The sequence below is a fragment of the Anser brachyrhynchus genome (genome assembly GCF_964034855.1).
Source record: "Anser brachyrhynchus genome assembly, chromosome: 14".
In the NCBI taxonomy this organism is placed as follows: Eukaryota; Metazoa; Chordata; class Aves; order Anseriformes; family Anatidae; genus Anser; species Anser brachyrhynchus.
The window spans coordinates 3,103,496-3,127,708 of record NC_137709.1 but is presented as its reverse complement, the minus strand read 5'-3'; the positions used below and the strand labels follow the sequence as shown (position 1 = coordinate 3,127,708).

Genomic DNA, 24,213 nt, shown 5'->3' with positions numbered 1-24,213 from the left:
GGAGCGCCCCGGGTACCGTGCTGTGCCAGGTACCTCGCTGCTCTGCAGCAGGCCGCCTTTCTCCCCAAAACGCTCGGGAGCAAAGAGAAGGGCAGGTGGCAAAGAAGTGACTGACTTGCTCTCACCCTTAGCTCCTTTATAGAAGCAAGTAAGTGGTGCCGAAGTACAGAGGAGAATTGAGGGGTTTACCTCCAGTGTCTCCCCGCTGCCAGCCCCAGCCCCAGTCCCTGAGCCCGTTACTGCCTCTGGGCCCACCTCAAGCCCTCAGAAAAGCAGCCTGCAGAAAATAACCACGTGTGGGGCTCCCAAAATATCTGGCTCTTCTAACAATTATTCCTTGAATATACTCCAGCACAGCGTGCAAGTATTTACTTGGTTTACTCAGGGGCACACCACCGACAAGCGAAGCCCAGGGCCACCACACCTGCCTCTCCCCTAGGAGCAGGGGGAATACCTCCCCTAGAGTAAAATTCAAATTTGGGGAGAAAGTTTTGACGTTCGTGGGAACGGTCTGTTTCAAGCAAATAGTGGAAGGGCACGTGTGAACGCTGGTGAGCTATGAAATACCCTGACTGCGGGGTGCTGTCACTGCGTGTACCTCTGTGCAAAGGCACTTCCCTGCGTGACCTTAGCAAGCTGTGCGTGTTCTCCGCGAGGCGGAACCCCGGCTACGTCAGGCCAGCAGACAGAAAGCAGAACTGGCTGAAAGGCCACCACTTCTTCTTTAATCCAAAGGTCAGCTTCGTGGCTCAGACTGCGTGCTGCCCCGGCTTCCCCAGGTGGCGTTTTTTGTCAGCTGTGGATTACATCACGTTGCTCTGGCTCTCTTCCCAGGATACTGAGCGCACACTGGCCACAAAAGGGGTGGTGTACTCCTTATACCAGCGCTGGGCCATCCCCAAACAGAAGAGGGATTGTTCATGGTGCAGCAGGGAGATCTCCCGTAAAAGCTCCATAGGAACATTTGAGTTGGGACGTATTTCCACGAATTTTCTGCAAGAATTTTGGTCAGGACATCGATCACCTTGTATTTTCTCCTAGCTGCAGCCACCAGCTCTCACCCTAGCGTACTCTGATTCAATTGAATAACTCACCTGCAAGACTGAACATTAAATAAATGTTACTGCTTTCAGATCGAGATTCTTACTCCTTGTAGTGCTTCATAGATAAACTTTCAGATATTGAAAGTTTAATTATTTATTGAGAAACAGGTTTTGTTTCATAATAATGGTTTAAGACTTCCAACTGAAACGATCTGCAGAGTCGAAACAACATAGTAACGTGACATCTGACTGGACGATCAGAGGAGTATTTGGGCAGTAGCAGTATTACTAGGGACTATTTGGACCCATCTCTGAAATTCTGAAAAGCTAAAAATGATTACTACTTTAATTTTGAGCCAGTCCATTTTGCTAAGCAACCACTTTACCAACTGTCTTCCCTGCTGTTGCAGTAGCTTGCTGGTCCTGCCCTGCTCCCATCTTGTCCTTCTTTTTGTACTGTCTCATCTCTGTTAATCACTGCTGTTTTGTCCTGCCATTGATAGGCAGGGTGCTGTGCAGAAATGCTTCTGTCTCTCATCACCTACATTAAGCAGTTGCTAATTGTAGTAGCATTAGGACGTGGATGACTTTGGGAAATTAGGGCACTCTGCGGCTCACAGAGTCAATTCTGCTGTAGCAGGAGAGGTTTTCTTGAAAGTCCATCCTTTCATGCCCTGAGAATTGCCTTTTCTAAAAAAACAAACAAAACCTGCTTCGTATTAAATGGATTTCTGGTTATTTATTTTTCAGGTTATACACCATGAACTTTTACATGCAATGTAACATCCAGCAAAAGGAAAATAATTGTATAGAAACTAAATTAAAATGGTGACCTATAATGTCTCTACACATAAGGTCGAAGATATTCTAAGGTCTGGTTTCAGACTGCGCGAAAGCAGCACAAGGTTTCTTTTTAAATTCAGCACTGTTATTGTATAAACCAGATTATTCATAATTTTCTACAAGTCTCTAGAAGATGGTAATCTACTAGACTCCTAGTTAATCTGTGCCCGCTTGCCCTGCCCATGATTTGACGCATTACTCATATCAAAAGTGCCCGGTACTGCTGGTGCTGACCCCTGTGGTTATCAGGGGATGAGGGTTACACGAAGACCGACAGAAGGTGCAGGCCTTCTGGGACAAGGGCGCGTGGTTCACAACATGGTAACTTGGAACTGGTGTGTTGCTTTTTTTTTCCCCTCCAAGTGTGTAATTAGTTCCCACTAAATATTTTATTTTGCATTTTATAAAATTCTGCTATCATCCACTGAATATTATCAAATTCTACAGAGCAGGTTTGGAATTGCAGAGAAGAGTGGTAATTCCACTCCTTATGCTCTCATTCATACTGCTAGGTATCGATTGCTGTCAATAATAACAGTACACTGCAGCAGCTATTCTGGTAATGTTGAACTATAAACATGGAGGTAAATAGCTTAATAAGCACAGATAATTCCTTTATTCTCAAACCTCAAATACAGTCTACAGTGCAGAATGAGTCAGCTGGAAGGATCTGCATTTATGTATCCTCCTCCGAGAGAGGAAGTACAGCGAGGAGCACAGCAGTGCTGCGTGCTTGGATACATTTCAGACGTGAAGAGAGCAGGCTTTTTGATGAGAGATTTTAAATGTGTTTCAGCCATCCCCATGAGGATGCTAGTCTAAGAACACAGTATGCAATCTTTATATCTGTTTTCACCAGCTGATGTATTACCTGATTATGATGTACCATTTTTCGAGCAGTTTGACACCTCACCTTCAGGGTATTTTCCTAAGGAGCCCAGCTTTGTCAGAGTGGTACTTCCTCGAGTCCAGCATCCTAAAAAGACACGGAAAATATCCCCAGCTCACTGTCGTACTGGCAGATACAGTCCACATATCTTAGAGGAACTCTTACTATCAAAGTTCATAACCTTCTTTACTAGTAATTGTGTGCATTTATAACACCACCAATGAAGAATCATCTATCTAATACGAAACGACCGCAGACTGTGTTAACCAACAGAAATCTGGAAGCGAAACCTGCTGAGGGGTGTGCCGCTTCCCCGTGCAGCGAACCTCCCCGAGCACTGCCCCAGATGTCACCCGAGACATGCAAGAGGCCTTTCTGCTCTGCAAAGTGTATTTCATTTGTTACTTTGCCATTTACATGGGCAGGGAGGTTTAGGATGCGAGAAATGCATACATTCAGAAGCACTTGGCTGAGCTGAGTTACGACTTCACGGCTTATATACTACATTTGTAAAACAGTTTTACGTGAGCAGAAGATGACAGTACTTTAATTTGTCAAAATGCAGTGTGCTTTTTCCTATTAGTGCAGTCGAATACGTGGATGTGCATTTGTACAGTATTCTGATTAATCTGCTAATGGCATCCCCTACTAGAAACCCCTTTCAGTTACAGTCTGCAGCCTTAGCTTATACGAGTGGTTCAGTCAGTTTAATTGGGAACGTCCACAGATGAAGAATGTGGCACATCAGAGATCGCTAATTAGAGAAGTTGGGCTTTTCAGAAGCGCCAAAGAGATTCAGTAGCATAAGTGCCAGTCCACAGTGTCATAAGCATTTAAGTTAATTTGAATTCACTGATGTCATAATTACTATATTCACTGAAATGCAGTTACAGACGCTAATGGATTGAAAAAAAATTGTTCTGCTCAGACACTGAATCTTGTTTCCCCTGACATCAGTGGGAACGGGAATGGATTTAGGTTTTGCCATTTCCATTAAGAAAAATCAAAAATCCAATAGGCAATTTCCTGTCATAAGGAGATTTGAGAGAGAGCAGATGGAGGAAGAATAATGTAATTGTGATGCACTTTCTTTTTTACTAGCTTGCTCTGTTTCAGTTTCAAGAGCATACCTAAAATGGGTTCTTCCACACAGAAAGCTCGCTCAGTAAGTCTTAAAATAAATGACAAGCAAAAATCGCATCTACCAATCCACAATGCCAGCAGTGATACCAGGCATCGCCAATAACCCATTATCACCATGAAAACTTGAACGAATAAAATATGAAGTACTTTGTTTAGCACAGACCACAGAAGCTTTCACTAGCAGGCTTTTCTGACTCATTCTTTCATTGGCCATAGCAGCGCTGTTGCGTCAGAGGAATGAAGGATCTCATTCATTCGGGGGACGGGGGAAATGACAGCCTGGCGGCCAAGATTTCCTTCGGCGGCTGAATCGCAGCGCTCGCAGAAAGGGAGAGCGCTGCTCGGAGGGGAGAGCACTGCAGCTCGGTTCTGTCTGCTTCTGCTACGTCCTTGCCAAACTCTGATATTCAGTGGGAAATCTGTTTAAATCTCTGAAGCATTTGCTCTTGATGATGTGTTGACTGTTTTACAGATACATTTTCGGAAGGTGTCAGTGATGACAACTATGTTTATTACATGAAATGAAATGTAACTTTGAATCGAGCTGTATGAGAGAAGAGAGGGAAAACAGTTCATCCATTCTTATTTTGATCCCTCAGAATTCTTCTTAACCCGTCAAAATGCTTTCACAAACATCTAGAGAGCTTCCAGGAGGATTTATTTTGTCATGGTGTTTTTATTTGGATTTCTTTTAGGAGAAATCACACATGAAGGGGCATTATTAAGTGGCTCACTTCAAACTTGGCAGCCTTCATCCAGCTGTGGCAGCTGGAAGTGCAAATGGAAATTGAGGAACGGGAACAGCCTTTCACCATTATGGCAATGCCCTCCTGTACATTTAGAGGGGTATCAACCCATCTATTTCAGACATCTGATTTATTTGGTTAGAAGAGTCTGCTCTTCATCTGAATGGACTAGGGAGAGAAGCAGAAACTCCCAGAAAATACTTCAGATCACCCTCGCTAGGCAATAATTCAACATTGTGAATTGCTGAGGGATGAATATCTCTGTTGGTATAGGGATCCTACCTGTCTCACCGGGGCCTTTTTGTTTAAGGAGCCAAAGACAGGCAGTCATAGCTGGGTGACAACCCCCAGGAACGAAGAAAAGCAATGTATGGATGTGAGACACAGCGCAGGTAGGTAATATAAGGTCTGGAAACACTGACAGCAGGGTGTCCAAATCCACCTGAGCTGCCTGGCCTGCTGGCTGCAGAACCGTCGCATCTTCTGCTACGCTCAGAGGAGACGTTTCGTGCTGGAGGAAGAAGCTATGGCCAGTGAAGCTACGGTTTCCTAAGTGGCAAGAAGCCCCAAGTTGATGAGCTTGTGGTATCTTTCTCGCTTCCTATTCCCTGCTCAAAACCCACAAGGCTGTAAGAACTTCAGGCACTACTTGCGCATGTGAATAATATCCACAGAGCCTTAAACGGAAGGGCAGCACACATAAATGCAATCTGGAACTAAAGATATCGGGACACAGGATCAGCTCTAGAGAAAGGAGCAGCATTGGGAGCTGAAAAAATCTCAAACTCATGTGTGGTTGCCTCAGCTACTCGGAGGGTCCATTCATAACCCTGTCTAACAAAGTGGAGGAGTATTTTGGGACAGTCTGCAGCCAGCAGACTGCTCCTGAAGGCATTATTTTCTCCAGTATAATTTAGACAAAACTCTGGGGCCCTTACCTACCCTAGAACTGGGAGCTAAAATAACAACTCACCTTCCACCCACCCCCTGTGCCAATTCAGTAAGGTGAGCCAAAAAAGTGAACTAGGTTACACAGCAATAGAATAAGACCCAGACATCCTAGATGTTACTGAAGGAGGTGCAATGACAGTAAAAAAAAAAAAAAAAAAAAGAGAGAATTTAAGCAGGGAACAGAAACTGAACAGCACTAGATGAAAAGACTCTTTATGACCTAATGCTATGAACTTTTGAAAGGAACAGATGTAAGTTAATAACTATGCGTGCACTTGTGAACTAGTGACTCTTACAGATCGTGACCTGGTGTCGGCGTGTTTCTGCGTGCGGTGACACACGGCTGCTCCCACCACGGTGTACTACCTGTGACTGTGGGCAGCTCTCTTCTAAAACAACCGTCCTGGTATTTTACTGCCTTGCTTGCAAATAAACCCCACCGACAGGATCTCACATTCGGATGTGCTGTGGCCTAACTATTTGATTAGAGATGGCCTGATTGAAAAGTAAGCATTTTATTAGTCCCTAGAATATAAAAAGCAAAAAATTGAAACTTTGAAGACCTTTGAAGTGGCTATGATAGCAAAATACACGATATACAAGGATGTAAGTGTGTTTTTTCAGGATTAATGCATTTTTATGAATCATTAAGACAACTGGTTTCTTTTTTGATCTTCGCTGTCATAATCCAAGTTATTCTAGTTGTTCATGAATATATTTGTGTTTTGTTAGTGCTTGTGTAGTGGGATGCTGAGCCATGGGCAGGATGTGCAGGATTCAGTTCCTTCCAGTCTGCTAACAGAAAACTGCAGCACAGGAGAGGTGTTCAGAGGAGCCTCTATGTCCCAAAGGGTCCCCAAAAGGCTGCATTTCCCCAAAATTCTGTAAGGTCTCTCAGAAAAACGTTAATTACATGTTCTCCTACACAAATGAGAGCAGATTCTTTGCTGTGCAGAGCCTGATTCTCATGTGGCACGCATTTTATAATGGAAAAGCACGGGACGTGGCACTGCGCAGGGTGAGGAGAAATCCTACTCCAGGCAATGAGGAGAAAACAGCTTGCTGTCCCTTGCTGCGAATAAATGAAACTCCTTGGTCAAAACAGCATGCACCACACAATCATCTTACTATGCATAAAAAAAGGCCAATGGATTGTGGTTGCTTAGGAAATGCTACAGAAATAGCATTTTTTAATTTGTTTTTAACTTGTTGAATGCTGGACTTTACCACAAAGAAACTCCATAGAGCACTTTTTAAAAACGTCTAACATTTTTCTTTATGATGTATTGAGGGGATCGTGGTGTGACACCATATTAAGCATCGTTCAATTCTTCTGCAGCGATCTATCTCGAAGTTACTCTTAGCTTTACGTGAACCCCACCGCCCTGTGCTCAGCCAGCTAGCCAGCAGGTGTGGCTATAGAGCCTGGTCCTGCCTCTCAAGTACACGGGATGTCTTTCATCAGTCCCTGGTCTGAGGAGGGATGTAATCACTGTGACCCTTTCTAACGAGGATATAATAATACTACGTGCTTGCTTTCACCCTCGGAAATCCTAGGGCACGTTAAGAAGACATAATTGTAAACACGAGTGTCGTGTGTATGGGAGCCTTTTAGATAGACACGGTGTCAGTATTTGTTACTACAAAGGACTTGCACACTTCTGCAGGTTACCATCTGCCGTGTCCTTTGCTACAAGCTCCGTTGTTAACACGGACAATTGGCAGGGTGCTTGGAACTGCTCACAGGGCACTTGGCACTCTCACTTAAAAGACAGATTTAATTTCTATGCTGACATACCGTGCTATAATTGTAAGAGAAAATATTCTTTATGGTAGCTTAGATCATTTCACTTTTTGTAATCAGATTCTCACCAGGGCTGAAAGCCTTCTTACAAGAAACAGAATTAAAACCCATTTTGAACCACAGAGGGAATAACAAAGATATAGAACTACACACGAAACTAAAAAATGAAACTAAAAAAACCTAGAAGTTGAACTAAAAGTGAAAAAGAGAAGTGCTCTCTTCAATGTCTGTCACAATGGCCCGGCGTTTTAGAAGGTGAGAACTGGTTTTCTTAAGGTGATTGTTGCTGCAGAAAATTGTCAGTGAAGTAACAACACACCGATACTGGCTCAGCTATATGTCTTCGTGAAGTTCAGTCAAACGAGTGTAATTGCAGTGGAAAACCGAATGTTTATTTTGGAGGACAGGAATTTGATATTTTAGACTGGACTTCCATTCAGTGGTCCATCCGTACACAGCAAAACAACTGAGCACATATTCAGCTGCACGTGCACGGGATTCAAGCACATAGTCACCGACTTCCACAGCAGGATGACTGGGTGATACGTTTAACCACTCAACTAGAGCCTCCACATCTGTTGTTAGAGTAAATACAGTGTGAAAAACACATGAAGGCTCAAACTTCAAAGACTCTGTGTTATGGTGATGCTTTCCCACTTCTCCCGTCTCATCACATCTGTATTTTATAGGCGGTTTTAAACACCAGCATCAAAACTTTTTTCACTTCTAAAAAGATTTCCACCTAGGGAATATGGGACATACTTTGGTGATCTGTGCATGACTAGTAAATGTATTACCAAGTGTCATAGCACCAGAACTACAGCACTTTCTTGACAATACAGGTTCTGTATTTTCACCTGTTTCTGGAAATTCTGAGGCTGAGTTAGCCGAGGTACTGATGTAGTGTTCAAAACGCTAGAAGGAGAAGCACCTAACAGAAATACATTTGGTTGCTAGTTAAAATTTTAAAGTCTTTTTTTTTCATCTTTCTCAGGTCCCCACATATTTCCTGAAGGACAGAAGTATTTACTGGGCTCGTGTTTCTGGTTATGTTTTGACCAGGATTTAATGTAAGTTAACGTAAACATATGTATGTATCTATTTATCAGTGTATCTCTTGGAGGCATAAGCAGCCTCTCATATGAATGAAAGCATGAAAACAAAACCCAATATTTCTCGTGTATGTCTACTTTGACACAGTGTTCCAGGATCTCAAAAAGGACAACAAATCAAGAGATGTAAAACCTGCCAAAATGAAAGGTGGGAAACAAGAGATACTGTCAGTATTGCATGTTCAGCTGATACAAAATGGTGCAAGTAGCAACTGATTAGCTCAGCTGTTCCAAAGTTTCTGTTACTTATTTCTCTTGCGGATGACCACCCACTGTATTTATTATTCCAGGTACGTTAAGATAATGCTGGATTGAGTGTTCTAGACAAAGTTTTGCCATGGTTTCTAAAAAGAAAAGAAAGTAAGTGAAGACTATTTGAAACCATTCATGATTGTGGAGTCAGCATTTGCTGAGCTGACTTACTTGTAATAACACTCATAAAAAAAAAAAAGGCTTATAGAAATTTCCTGAACTGGAACAGCTACCAGGATTATTTTTAGTTCAGGTTTTAACGTTTTATCATTTTAAGAGAAAACAGTTGCCAGGTGAGAAATGTTACGTACAGATTGAACAAAAGGTATTTTCTTTCACACAGGAGTTTAAACAACAGATTTCACAGATCACAGTTCCACAGCTGTCTCTCTTTCTTAAGTTCTCCAGCCCCAGCATCATTAACCAAAGTAAAGCAATGTGAAAAAGCGAGAAGGAACATTTTAGCCCGAAGCTTCTCTCAGTATACTTTTACAGCGCTGTGAGAAAATGCTCATTAGTCACCATTGCCCAAGAAACCCCTTTTCTGCTAAACAATAATTGTAGGCTGTAGCCTGGTGAGCAGGGTGACAGGCATGAAAGATTTAAAAATATTTATTTAGCATTGTTTATTATTAAATATCTAGTATATAAATGTTCACTGTATTATATATTTAGACTCTACTTCACAGAGTCTAATTTTGTATCTGTTTGTTCTGTATAATTAGAAGCCATTTTTAGCTTTGGCTATAGCCTTTTATCCTAACAACTAAACACATTTCATCTACAAGTGTTCTGAAACTTTACTTCAAAATTGTTTCAAAACAAATATTCTGTACAGCTTAATTAATGTTTCTTTTGGCAGCAGTGCTGGTGTTTGCAGCCCAAAGTCATGTTGTTTCCAGTCGCACGTCTTAAGCTGTGTTGGCGTAATTGCTTTTGGGGTTGCACAGTGAACCCGGTCAAGGACTTGATCTTGACTAAAATAACCTGACCAAAGACGGGCATTTTGAACTTGGAACCTTTTCCTCACGACAGCCTCGTAAAGATGTTGTGGCACAGGCCAGACAGTAGCCTGGGAAGGGGCGGGTGTGAGCAGCACAGGGAAAAGAGGCGCTGCTCAAACCAGGGCAGCGTGCTCATAAAACTGCAGTTGTGGCTTTGCACACTGAGATGCCATACAATCACCTCGGCCTGTTCAGTATCTAAAGCAAAAAAAAAAAAAAAAAATGTAATTTCATAGCTATGATACTGTAGCCGTGTTCTAATTAAGTTTCTCCAATATTCATGTCTAAATTAATTGAATGTACTATGAATTAATGACATGCTGCAGGGATTGGTATACACAGATAACTTACGAAGAAGCCTCATAATAGTGCAAGATGAGGAAAAGCATGCAAATGCACGTTTGTGGGAAGAAAAATCTACTTAGAGAAATACCTTACAAACCAAAACACTAACAGAAAAGAGGTATTTTGTATTTTGTGTTTTTCTATTACCAGCTTTGATTGATGGTAGCTCTGCAGAAGGATGAACAGTTACTCGTTAGCAGCAGGAGTAACTACAGGGCAATCCACGAGGCCAACCAGTACCCGCGATTAGTGGCATTCGCTGGCTGCGAACACTGAGGCTGCGTTACCTGCAGAGGTGGCAAACAAAGCTGGAACTGGAAACATCCCTGGTAGAGGCAAGCTAAACTGCTGCTCCACATGCTTCACTGACATCGACAGGGGTTTGGGTTATATGGAAACTGTGCTATGGGGACTACATGGAAAGCGTTATTGGGGCTGTCTTGTCTACACTGTATTCTCTGGGAGACGCAGTTTCTGTTGACTCATTGCATTATACACTACTCTTAGTGTATAATTCAATTATAATTCTTATTGCAAAACTTTTCCTATTTATTATAACATATTTTAGATTTCTCGTTAGCTTTCTTCTGTTGCATTTTCCATGTGGCCATTGACATTGCTACAAAGAAGTAGCAAATCCCTGAGCTAGACAGCTGAAAGTGGTAGAAAGCTATGTAAAGCTTGGAATGATAAAAAAATACAGCATTAAAAATAAACAATCTTATTTTTTGTGTTTAAGTTAAATGTTTCTTTTCTTTTATGGCTTTATAGCATGGTAGCTATTTAAATCCAGCATTCGCTATACAAAATCTTGAAATACGAACAGAGTTTTAGATAACAGTCCAAGGGAACAAAAATTCACGCTATCCAAATCAGGATAATTTGGGCACACCTTAATTTCTTCTTATTTAATTTTGCATTATGTGTTAGACTTAGCCGTAAGAATCACGTGGCCCTTTTGATTTTGCTCTCTGGCCTGCGACTTGCTGCCGGGCTGTTTGTGCAGGAGCGATGCCCATGCTGTGGCAGGATTAATGAAGTGTCGGCTGCCAGATGTGAACTGCAACAGCTCTTTTTATGAATTAGCTAAGATTCATTGTACGTAGTGTACACATGTGGGTGTGAAAAACCACACTGGCCCTCTGAAGAAAGCAGATCTACTATAGATAAACCTTTAATGACATCAGCCGGGTGTAACCAGCAGTTTAGATCGCTCACAACTTGGGGAGTATTTCTGAAGCGCACATGCCACACATGGCTCTTCCTCACAGCACTGAGCCAGTGCATCTCCACGCCCTGTGCTCAAATACTGGGTCAATTCTAAGAGATTACGTTGAGATTTAGATGCTAGGCTATTTTTAAAATCTCTTCCTCTCCTAATGCATTTCCCCATATAATCCTATCTAAAAATTTATTTTGAGGGCTCAGAGTAAGTAGGGAAATGGGAGCTTAATGTAACCAAATCCAGAAAAAGCTTAGATGGGTTCGAGTTGGAGCTGAGAAAAGCAGATTTCATTCACTGCATCCCAAGTCAGAAGATGGGAGAGAATACTTGAAAGATCCCAGAAAGAAAAACACTACATCTGAGGCTCCAGGATAAGGTGTGAAAGGGAGAAGGAGCTAGCAAATCCTCTGAGAATAAAAAATAAAATGTATTTCCATTTAAAGTGGCAAACTGGATCTGACACTAGCCCAGAAGACATCTGGATTGTGTTCCTTCCTTTCTGTGCTGCTGGCTGAGGTGATTTGGGGCGCATAATCTATTGCTGAACACATCAGATTCCTCATCTGTGAAGTGCTATTGACTTGTGCAAAGCGCGCTGAGAGCTACTGATGGGAAACGCTAGCTAGAACCGGTATTAAAATTTGATATTTTCCCCATAAAAGAATGATATTTGAGTTCTTTTAGAAATGTGCTGAGGTTGTTCATGCATGTGAAAAAGAAGGTTTTAAAAGGGTAGTCAGAGAAGATAATCAACTAAACTCTGCTGTTAAATGCTCTGCTCCCAGGAAATTATTAATTATTTGTCTGTATGCTGTACACTTCCGCCACTCTGCCCAGTTAGTAAATACACCACCACTGAAATAGGAAACCAGAACACAAGCAGCAAAACTGGGGTAAAAACAAGTGCTTTTGTGAGTAATTGGGAATAGCCCCCCTGTGCGGTAATACCTATCGCACTTACTGTTGCAGCTGACGACGTGCCCAGACTGCAGCACTACCAGCCACGGGCTACACAAGAGAATCTGGCAAATTTACACCAACCATGCAGCTCCAACATTTTATTTATCTATTTTTTTTGCCATTAGTTTCTACGTTTTTTGTTTGCTTTTCTGCAGAATTGAATATTAAAATTATTTTTTGCCTATGTGAATGAATGTTTAAAAAACATACCACAGTTGCTCAACTGCTGAAGCGTCTCTTACAAGTAAAAAGGTTAATTTTAAGAAAAGGGGACTATTTGTGCCAGACAAAGAGTATCAGGCATAATCTGCAAACAGATTTCCTACCATGCTGTTTGTGGGGTGGTACAGTTCTGACAGTAAAAGTCGTTCTTCAGAAACCTCTGTTCAACAGCATTCTTTAAATTTAAGGGAGAAAAAGTTGTAACAGATGTAGAAACAAAATAGTTATTCTCCTAGCATAAGTATTTTGGACTCATTGTTTAACTCTGTTCTCTGTCCTGTTGCACAGAAAGCTTATGCAGACTGTGATGAGATAAAATTACATCAGATATACAATCATCCTCTCCAAATTCAGAACTCAGATCTTCCCTTGAGTCACTTGAATACGGCTGCTAATTATCTCACATAATGCGTTTTACTGCCATGTGAAGAGCACGATGCCAAAGGAGAAACTGTTAGCAACACCATTGTCTTTAACTGCGAATGGTTCTCCAAAAAAGACCCTGCATTTCCAAGGGGAGGAACCATAAGCTAGTAATTAGAGAAGTGAGAAGCAGCCAGCATAAGGGACATTCCTCCACTGAGAGCTTAGAGAAGAAATACAGACACAGTTTACCTTTCCTGACAAAAGGAAACGGGGGAAATGGGAGCGATTCTCCTTGCTTCGTGCAGCAGTAGCTGCAGATAAAACCACCAAGTATCAGGTTCCTTGACAAAACCCACTGCTGTGAAAGCAACGTTCTGCTGTTGTTCTGAGAGAGCCGGAGTGCTTTACATTCTGCATCTCTGATCCATCCTGTGCTTCATTTCCATACATCACATGGAAAAGCTCCGTTGTGTCAGAAATAAGGTTTCTGTATTTGAATACTGAAAATTTTAAAACCGGTGATCTCAGTAAAAGGTAAATGCGTGCATTTAATACACATATTGTTATTTCAGTAAGTCTTAGAAGCAAATGCAGCATTACTGAAGATGGAAACAATTTTGTTGGTATCACTGGAGCTGAACGCACTCAAGCCAGAATGAAACCTAAATGTCCACATAATCCCCCGTGACCTCTCAATTATCCCCACACAGCATTACAGTGATTTCACAGATCACATTGAACACTGAAGGGACGGGTAATTCAAACTTTCTATGGCATGTGTGCTTGTGCCTTTCCTATTCAGTAGTCACCGAGGCAGGTTAACCTGTAGTGTATTTTAGTGGCAGGAAGGGTTGCAGCAGAGACACTGTGGCTCACTGAGAGTCTTTGTGCTCTTTCCAGTGCTATTTTCCATAGTGATTTCATCCCTGTCCCACTGTCTGATTATCAGAGGACCAGCCTTTTTACGCAGAAGACAATGTATTGATTGCTAACCACGGCGGAGCTGCATGGGAGATGCTATGCATCCGCAGCTGGAGCTTACTAAAGAAATCGCTAGTACAAAACATTTGCTGTAGCTTTCCATGGTTTAAAAAAGCATTTCAGAAAGAAAATACATGATTCCCAAAACGTAGCTAAGACAAGTTTCACTCAAATATTTATATCCAAGTATAAATATTTTCTGAGATTTAGGAAAACCTATGAGTGTCCACTGTTGCTTACAGAATTCATGCCTCTGCTTTCAGATTTTCTTTCTTACACAGAGTAATTAAAAATCCTGTCTCAACTGAAATGAAAAACTTTCTTGACTTGAACTTTTGAAATTGATTGCCATCCAGAGAGTAGCATCTTGATTCCTGGAACTGGCAAAACATTCATCGATTTCTGTTAGCATCAATGTTTGATTTGGATTGTCTGCCTTAACTCTACCTTTGAAATCACATTAAACCCAACTCCTTTTTAAAAAAAAAAAAAATTATACGATTCTTAATACCAGACCAGCTAGCTTCTCCTTGTTAATATCTACTCTTTTTCAAACATATGCAGTCAGGCTGCAGCGTTCCTCTTTGGTGTTACATAAAATCCACAGGTGTATTGTCAAAAAAAGGCTCACTTTAGGGTGGCATGTGAAATATACTGGCATGAAGAAACACCCTTTTCAATTGGGTTGGTCATATGATTGATATTTGGCAGAGACTCTTAGCATGACTCAGTGAAATCTTTTAGCAGTGAAGCTTCTCATATAGAAAACATTCCCAAGCACCAGACTCTATAGTTTTATTTCACTGAAGCAAAATCCTATTATATTAAATTATAATGTGGAAACATTCTCTATGTTAATTTAATGGCTGCAGCTCTTTAATTCTTTGCCATCTGTTCCACCCCTTAATTACAAACACAAAAAAGTACAATTCACAATCTCATCACAAAAAGAAGACTCGAATGGATTTGGATACACAGGTAAGTGTTATACTCTGACTGCTAGCACCTGTGCATACGTGGTTTCACTCGACAGTAAAATATGCCTTGCTGGTAGCATTCCTACTTTAAATATATGCATTGGTAGTTTAAAGTGGATAAATGATTAGTCACTCTTGAACCTAAAAATCTTATTGTGGTTCTCTTTTCATTTTAGATGTAGACATTTTTTAGGATAATTGAATTTATCTTTGTGCCTGCAAGCCATCAAACACTGCAGAATCTTTTGGGGGCAAAAGAAGGCACAGAAATACAGTAAATAAAAAGACATGTTACAGACACCCTGCCCTTTTTTTTTTTTAACATCATAGTCTTTCCTCTCTAAAAGGAATATGTATGTATATATATTTTTTTCTTTTGGATGATAATGTAGAAAGCATTTACATTTAAAACGTATGAACAAAAGGCAAGCATTTGCATTCAGTGGTGCTGCCCAGAAGCTTATTCGCTTGTATCATTTACAGTCATAAGAAAACGCGTTTGTTCACCTAATACTTACGACTTGCCTGTTAAAGATACCTTATATTTTGAAGAAAGTGCATTTCAGTTAAAAGCAAAACTAAACAAAACTGCTCAACTAGCAAAATCTGTAATAGTATCTGTAACACCTCACAGACAGGGAAGTGAGAGTTGAAAATCTTTTCAGCAGATACAAAAGATACCTCCCGTCTCCTGGGCTGTGCACCAGCCCGTGGTGCCTCCTGCTATACTGGTTTCACAGTACAGACTACGAGCAAGAGTTATTTTCTTGAAGACAGAAGTGTATTAAATAGTCACATAAAACCAGAAGAACTTGTTTTGAAAGAAGACAGCCCTATCTCAAGGCTACTGCAACGTACACACCTTTATTGTGGAATTCTTTCACTCAGTATATTATCTATACATGAGTAACTCTTGGTAGGTTTTGGTGCATTTGCCTACTGTCTCCAGTGGAACACTGCCAAAAAGTTAGAACAGCAGCAGCTGTACCAATGAAGTTGTTTTGACTACCAGAAGTACGAGTATGAATTATTTTCCCTTGCAATATAGGCCATTATTTAAGGGAAGTGTAACTACAGTCAGGACAGAGAGGGCAGCTTATGAAAAGGTACATTGAGGGACTTCACCTAGAATCAGCTGCAACACAGGGCTGGTAGATTAAACACCAGTATGCTGTTGAGACTAGTTTATGTTGTAATTTTGGTGCCCTGGAAGGTGGTGTTTCTGAAATAAACATTCTTCTGAGGAAGGTCAGACAGATATTTGAAAGATTATTTTTGAGAGTAAAATGGAAATCAAAATTAGACTTCCTGTGCAGTGTCCAAGGCACTGGGCCACTGATTCTGTGAAGGAAAGATACCCTTAGGGAAGGTGGCACATTTCTCTCTCTCGTCCTGTGCAACTGAGTTCAAACACGATTGTAACAGACCCTGCATATACATTCATTATGGAATTGAAAAAATTTAATTGCTCAAGGTAATGACAGTTTTCTGAAACCAGTTCTCCTCTCTGATAACACACCTGATATTGTTATTTAATTACGGAGCAATTATTCTTCCAATGAAAATAACAGCCATAATTTCATTGATCTTTTCAGTTTGTAATCCGAGGAGGAAAACCACACCAGTGAAGCGCACAAATTAACATTACGCTTGTGCTAGATACGCACTCCAGAGGGTGTATCTCTGTGTACCACGGTAGCAAGTACAGTTAGTACTAGCTTCTGCCTTTGAACGTAAGAACGACGGCTTTTGGATGCACTTGCTGCCTGTGAGGGAAATTCAGTTAGTTATTCAGCCAACGCAGCTCAAGCGCAGCATGAACTTGGGCAGCCCAGGCCAGCTTTTAGGCTTGTAAGCTTCCAGGATTTGTTGGCTTGGGCTTCCAACAGCTGCATGTGTGCAGCATCTGTACAACAGACGTGCCATAAAACGTACCGGACACGTGTACTCTGAGGCTAACAAGCAGAGGGTGTTATTTTGTTAGCGAATGTACTCAACAGTTACCACTAATGCTACATATATCAAATAAAAAGCTGGATGTTCTGTCACTAAGATTCCAGTTCCAGCTGAAATGCCAAGAGTTTTGGCGTTACAATCTGCCAGTGAGATTAACAGGGCAATTCACAGTCAATTTGTGTTCTTTCATCAATTGAGAGATTTTTATCAGTAAGATGTGTAATGATGTATTATTTACTGTCATTACACACAACTTCAGGGAGAAAAGCTTCTCAGATTAGAATGGTGTTTCCAAACCTTATGGGGTGCTGTGGATCACTTGGCTGAATTTAAAAAACTGAGGCTGAAAAAGGGGAAGAAAGGAAGGTGCACACAGGTAAAAGCATAGTGGAGATGAACTATGCTAGCTTTGGTGGAATACAAAACATCAACCAAGAATGGAGATCATAGCAAGCAAAGAAACGGGATGAAATAAATAAAATGCATTATTCAAATAGAAGAGATCAGGGTTTGTTGTTACTGTGATCACCGGGGGAGCTGTTTGTTGCAGCTGAAGAGAGAGATTTTTTGCTCTCAGGATTCACCAGTGCCACTTTCCATTTTTTATCCTCCCCAAGTCACAGGAATTTCATGGAAATGATGAGGAAAGGCAGAGGAAGGTGGCCCAGCTCAGGGCTAGAAGGGTAACTAGTCTCAGCTAGGAAACCTGGAGACACAACAGGCTAAGAATGCAGCGCTACTAATGAGGAAGCTCAGGTTTATCAAGCGTAGCTCCAGCCACCTGGGGATATTCTCTTTCCAAGTCATTCACCATTGTTATTTCATTTTGCATGTTTATATATTTACCGTTGTTAAACTCACAAATATTTTGACTGGCAGTGAGTTGGCATGACTAGTAGTTTCTGCTTGGGCAATCCTGGATCACCAAGGATGCTTGTGCTCAGGACTGAGGTGTGCTGACAGCACATGATCTTACAATGCCAAATCTGAGTCAGTCCGTGCATCTTGGCTTTCATGAATATTAAACTGGCCCTCGAACTTGCCTCAAAAAAGAAGAGATACAGTTCGACGTAGGCTTTGCATAATGCAGCTCCAGTAGTGCAAATAATTTCAGCTTACTACACCATGCTCTTCCACTCCACCCCTAAAATAAGGTTTTTGGTGAGAACATTGTTATGTAAGGCTGCAACGAGATTTGGAACAATAGTAATTATCCAACTTGCCACTTATTTTTAACACCTAAGATGGAAGGCACTGGAATTCTGAACGATAATATTCAAAGAACGAAGCACAGCAGTGAAATCTATTGTACCGCAATGAAATCTGATTCAGTATTAGGTTAAAAATAAGGTCAGGTTATTATTTGTAACTAGCTATTACTAATAATACACTTGTTAACCCCAGCGAAACAAAGTCATGATCTAAGAATAAATGTTCCTATGCAGTGAATATATCACAGTTCTCCTTTGTCCTTTAGCTCATACACAAATAGATTTCAAAAGAAATTTTCCCTCCTCAGTCTCTCTATTCAGAGGAAGCATTTAAAGCAGCAGCCAGAGCATGGCACTGCTAGGAGCTGAGCTTGGGAACTGATGCTGCGCTGGGCAGCAAGGCAGTAGTTTAACCAAGGCATCTTTAGCAGGTTACGTGTACCTGTTTCGTCACCTAAGACATCTGTAGTATCTCCAAGTATGGGTATTATATTAGCATGCTTCTAAAAGTCATGGGTACAATTCTTCCCAACTGGGAAGATTCATGCTTCCTTCTCTACAAGATACTGGCAATGCTATGAAGAAAACACGTATTTACCTAGCAGGAAAGTGAAAGAGGAATACATCACGTCTTCTTGCTCCAGTCCTTTTTTTTTTGCAGTCTTGTTATAGCTTAAGTCTCTGGTTGCTTGGCCCTGATGAAGGTCAACAGGACAGGAACTGTGATGTAGTATTAACTGAAGAGTAGAAATCTTAAGGAAAATAAAAGACAAAAAAAAATGCAATGGCTATAATAGACAGAGAATCTCATTCACTCAAATAAATATGCTACCGAATGCCTACATCACTTAGGTGTTGCCTGTCTTAAGAGGAGCTCCAGGACAAGACAGTCAAGAAAATAATCACAGAAAAGAGGTTAGAGTCCTTTCTGCTGGCTGAACTGCACTGTGTATTTCTGAATTGCAATAGCGCTTTGCACAGGCACAGTTAAAGAGCAGAAATGTTATGACAGCAGTGGGTAAAAAGTCTCAGAGAGTTTAGGCTTATCCGTAGGTCTGCAGGTATGGTACTCAGTCCTCCTGGATTCACAGGCATAGGATTGTAGGATTCCAAAGAAAACAATCCTCATTACAGACCTGAAGCCTCCTCAGCTACACTAGCCAGCTGCCTGCTTTGCATTAGTTACCACATTTTGCTGTAACCCCGTGCACCAAGGTAAGAAGATAAAATACATCCTGCAGAGGTTTTACCTATAAATCAGACACTGCATTGTGTTTGAGACTTCACAAAAGCGAGCAGTGCAGTCCCTAAGATGTTGCAACATTGGATGAAAAAAAAAAAAAAGCAAAGCACCTCTTAAAAGGTCTTCATTTTTCAGATTCCTAAAGCTTGTTTCATGTTATCTCCAAGACAACCGGTTGTATGTATTAATAATTTGTTGTGGGCCCATGTGCCTAAACATTCCTCATGGAAATAAAACGCTGAACACAAGGAGAGCATTTCCAAAGAAAGTACTCATAATGTGAGCTACGCTGATCTGAGCACGACACCGGCACCAGCAAGCCCCAAGCCTTCTAGCACAAGCTGAGCAGGACGTTTCACAGATGTTTCCATCATTGGTTTAGAGGGGAGGAATTTAAGCACGTCCCCGAGTATTTATTGAACTGCAGCCTCTACTCTCTTGACTTGAAATGCTTCTGTCACGTTTAGCAAGTCATTTAACTTCGGTGTTTGTTTCCTCAGTGGGGCTGAAATCATGTATTCAGCTACCTGGCAACACCAGTGATGGCATTTGTCCTGCCTGCGGTAGTATTTGTAAAGAGCTCACAAGATCTTAAAATGTTACGTTGACACATCACATTTACAGAACTGAGGAAGAGCATAGGCACGTGCAGCACAGACAGGCGGTGCTGTGCCTGTCTGACGGGACAGAGCAGGACACAGAACATCAGCAGTGCGCGATACGAATTTCATTCTGCTTAAAACATGCAGGATTTGAAAGATTTTTCTGGTTTGAAAGCCAAGCATGTCAGGCAGGTGCGGCTGATCGCTCATATTGGTGAGATAAGAAAAATTAAGGACAAAATCTTTAGGGTCCCTTCCAACCCAAACCATACTGTGATTCGACGATATGAAAAATATGCTAGTAAAACCACTAGATTGTTATTATTATTTTTTAAATTATTCTAAATTAACCAACTTTTTTTTTTGACTTAATGTCAAATTATCACCCTTTTATACTTTTTAGTTCTGAAACTATATATTGGCAGGTGACCAATCCTCCGGAATTTCTTCAGTTTTTCAAAATACCAAGAATCCGGACTTTATGAATGAGCACCCCTGCCCTAGCTTTTTTTGACTAGGGCATATCCGCGTTTATTGATTTGGAAATGTAATTGGCAGTCACTTTGTAACAACTTCTTTCAGTAAGACCATAAACTTCCTACTTTCTGTACAACACCAGAGCGAACGTTGAACTAGCAAATTTCAGTATGCTTTGTGGTATATGAGGTGATTAATAATGAGATTCCTCCCTTTACAGAAAGCGTTTGAAGGAACTTTTAGAATGAGTAGGCCTCTGGTAATAGAAGGCCTCTGGTATTAGTACTATTAGTGACGTCACTGATTTTGTCACGCGCTATCTGGACTCTGGAATGAGTCAAATATACAGAAATAATATTTGCTCACACTGACATAACACAAATAGCTGACATAAATAGCTTTTTGTCTAGTTCCCACCTTATGCAATCGTTCTGCTAACAACCACAAGATTTCTCTAACCTAAAGGGACAGCCGAGACACAAAACGTACTGTATTTTGTCTCAGGCAGTGGCCAGTATCTGAATACACAATGTACGTTTCTGGCTTCCCTTGATCAGGAAAGTCCCTTTGCCCACAAAGGCAGTTGACTTCTACAGTGAAGTATAAACTGCTACACCCTTTGCTTACAAAAAAAAAAAAGCATTAATCCAAGAAGTGAGCCCCAACGTTATGAGTTGCCACCTTTCGATGGCATAGCATGGGCTTTTAATTCCGCATTTAGCACAGGAACGCCATAGCAACAGGCACTTTGTACATACGTTGGCAGATAACACAGAACTAGTTAAATATTCGTGGAGAGATAAATATGAAGAAAACAAATGTACGTGTTGCTTACAACGGCTCATCGACACTGCGGTCGCTTATTGTATGATGCCATGCAGCATAAATCGGCACGGTTTGAACACCTGGCTCTCTTATACTGCCAGGGAAAGGTTGGTGTTACCGCAGGAACCGGCAAAACGATTGCAACTGCTAATGTACCTGTCATCAAATCTGAGATTGATTTCAGACTGTTACACAATTACTTGGCACTATAGATGGTTTTGCAATAAAAAAAAAAGTTGAATAACCTACAACAGAATCGCAGCCAGCTCGAATAGTTAACCTTTTTAAGAAATGCCACAAATATGAAACACTTGTCACTGACTCAAACGCTAGGCCTGCCTACAGCAGCACGGTCGATCCTTGAGTCATCGTGGCAACCCCACCCAGCAGCTCTCCTTAGCTACAAACCACACACGCGCACACGCCTGGCATGTATTCACTCACTAAGTATTATTGCTGCTATCTCACAGTTCAGTTTAATCTGTCTGTGTATCTGAAGTACAGACAAACCCCCAGCTTGTGCAACGCAGCAGGTATTCTTTCATTATTTCACTTTCCTTTGAAGGCTCAGATAACCATCAGAGAGAGAAGAGAGAAGCAACCACGATTCGCTGAACTATTGATTGTGACTCTCAAGTAGGGGGAAGGAAAGAGATCTGACTTCTGATCAAAATACAGTTTCTAGGCTACTCGAAACAGTGCGAGGATAAAATATAGAACTAGTTTGGGACAGAGATGGAAACCCAAATTTTCCCCTTCTATGCAAATGTCCAGATAATTAATGCAGAACGTTCCTGTGCTGAGTTCTCTTCCAATCAATGGCACAGCTCCAGCTGCAAGCACAGAGTGCTGAAACCCCCACCCCTCCTAACGCAGGGTTTATGTTGTTAGTTGGGAGCTACGTCTTAGTCTTCTAAAACATTAAAGGTTCCTTTCTTCAGTGAGCACTCTAACACTACGCTCCTGTGAACCTACGGTAGGTTTGGGAACCATCACACGTCCTTTAACGACAGCAGTGACCATTATTGCTATCTGTAAGGAACCCTGTCTCATCCACGTTACCTGTGCTTTCTCCACACCTATCAGACAAAACGTCACAGGACGTTGGTTGTAGTCCCATAAGGAAATAAGCCAAGTTCATAGTTTCCTGCTGCTGAGAAGGTTTTACTTCTTCTCTCTCCCTCTGTCCTACTCCAGAAGCACAGCCTGCTGCGGGCAACGCAGCCCTGACCCCTTTTTGAGCACCAGAACTGTACCCAGTGCGCCCACAGACAGACCATCTCCAGAGCTCCCTGCTGGCCTGACCCCTTCTCTGATTCTGACCCCACACATCTCTCTGTGCCTGCTCAAACACTTCTACACCTACATAACGAAGCAGACAAGTATACAATGCAGAAAAAATACCCTTTGAACTAGGTCAGCTCTTCTGACCACTCATTTTTGCCGGCAACAGGAGTGGAATAGTGTAAGGGTGGGACTGTGACCAGGCACATGTCACCGTCAGCCTCAAGTGACCACCCGACAGCAGAAAACACCTTGTTCTGGATCACAGTTAGCCTCTAACAAGGTGCTGAAACATTTATTTCTCCTGAGACCAAAGCACAGAGTACCAAAATTGTAGGTTCAGATACTTCTGAACGTTGTGTAAAGTAAATAGAAAAACAGCAGTAATTAGTACGTTTTTGCAGTCAGGAACATAAGTAAGGTTGAGACCAGGAGGAATTCAGAGAATCCATTTGAGTTTCACCACAAATTCCACTATCTCTACGGAAAACATAAAGCTAAATACGGTCTTAAAACATCTTACTATGCCAGAAGGCCAACAGTTATAAGAAAATAAACTTTAACTTGGCAAGTTACATAAAAGATGATGTTATCGCTTTATGTTCTTCACTTTTATTTGTTCAAGGTTATTTTGGAGGTATTATGGAAGATGTGTCACTAAGTAATTTTGCAATTTTTCAGTTCAAGTTTCAATTACACTTTTCCTTCCACTACTTTAAATACAAAACTAAGAACATCCGAAGATGCAAACCTACGTAAGCAATACGATGTTCTGGGAAAAAATGAAACACCTGAGGAAGGGCGTGCAAACAAGTGTGCCTATTAGGCCAGTATGACACCAAGACTGATCTATGAAAGCACACATTCTTTCCCCTTTGCTCATTATTTGTTAACTCGCTTCAATAGTAGGCAAAGAGTTTAACAATTTAGAGTCCCTACAAGGCAAACCCTGACAGAGATGATGGACACTTATTAACTGGGAAAAGTCCTCGTTGATTTAGGAATTTCAACAGGGTGTATTTTGTCCAAAGTTTGACCTACTTTACTGATGCTTTTTAAGCTGATCATTCCATGCATTTTTGAAGATATTTTAGGGAAATATTTCATTAACTAGTACCCCTACTAGTTAGGATGCATATCAGTAAAAAACGTTGTCCATTTCACTTAATAGATTTATGTTTCTTTCACTCCTTTTCCTTACCTATTACTTGTCTCTTACCGGTATTTCTCCTTTAGACAGTAAGCAAGTGTATGAATACACTGAGGTAACTGAGGCCCACCACTAGCACCCTGTATTTTGCTGAAAGCTTCCACCGAACCTTGCTGGTTTCTTTTCCCAAATGCTCACCACAAACACACGAGCTTCCCAAGACCCCTTTCTTTATGTTTTTTAAGACAAGAAACGCAGCATAATACCAGCACCACCTTAACCCTTAAGTTTCGCGATTAAACTGAGGACACCCACCCCGGGAGCAGCCGGCACCAGCAGCCCCCACCTCCCAGGAGGACGCAGCGCTCGGGGTCCGGGCTGCTCGGCTGGGGGGAACTTCCACAAGCCCCCTGCCCCGTCGGTGTCCCCTCAGCGCCGGGCCGGGCCGGGCCGGGCCGAGCCGGGCCGAACCCCGTCGCCCCCCTCAGGGTCACCATCCCTCCATATCCCCTCAGGCGCTGGGCGGGAAACCGCCCTATGCCACCACCCCGTGCGCGCATGCGCGGGCAGCCCCTCACACACCCACACCCCCCCTCGATTAA

General features: G+C 41.7%; 1 long non-coding RNA gene across 3 annotated transcripts; it reads right to left on the bottom strand.

Annotated features, from left to right (window-relative positions):
* Window positions 1–1,112: 1,112 nt before the first annotated feature.
* On the bottom strand, window positions 1,113–24,202 carry LOC308177775. 3 transcript variants are annotated; one of them, XR_013939393.1, is made up of 4 exons: window positions 23,927–24,202; window positions 18,629–18,782; window positions 2,758–2,862; window positions 1,113–1,733 (listed from the first exon to the last, which is right to left on the bottom strand). It is a non-coding gene; the product is annotated as an uncharacterized lncRNA (long non-coding RNA). The 3 variants fall into 3 exon arrangements; XR_013939394.1 differs by lacking the exon at window positions 1,113–1,733 and having other exon boundaries at window positions 1,743–2,862; window positions 23,927–24,196; XR_013939395.1 differs by lacking the exons at window positions 1,113–1,733; window positions 2,758–2,862 and adding an exon at window positions 8,667–9,985 and having other exon boundaries at window positions 23,927–24,194.
* Window positions 24,203–24,213: the final 11 nt, after the last annotated feature.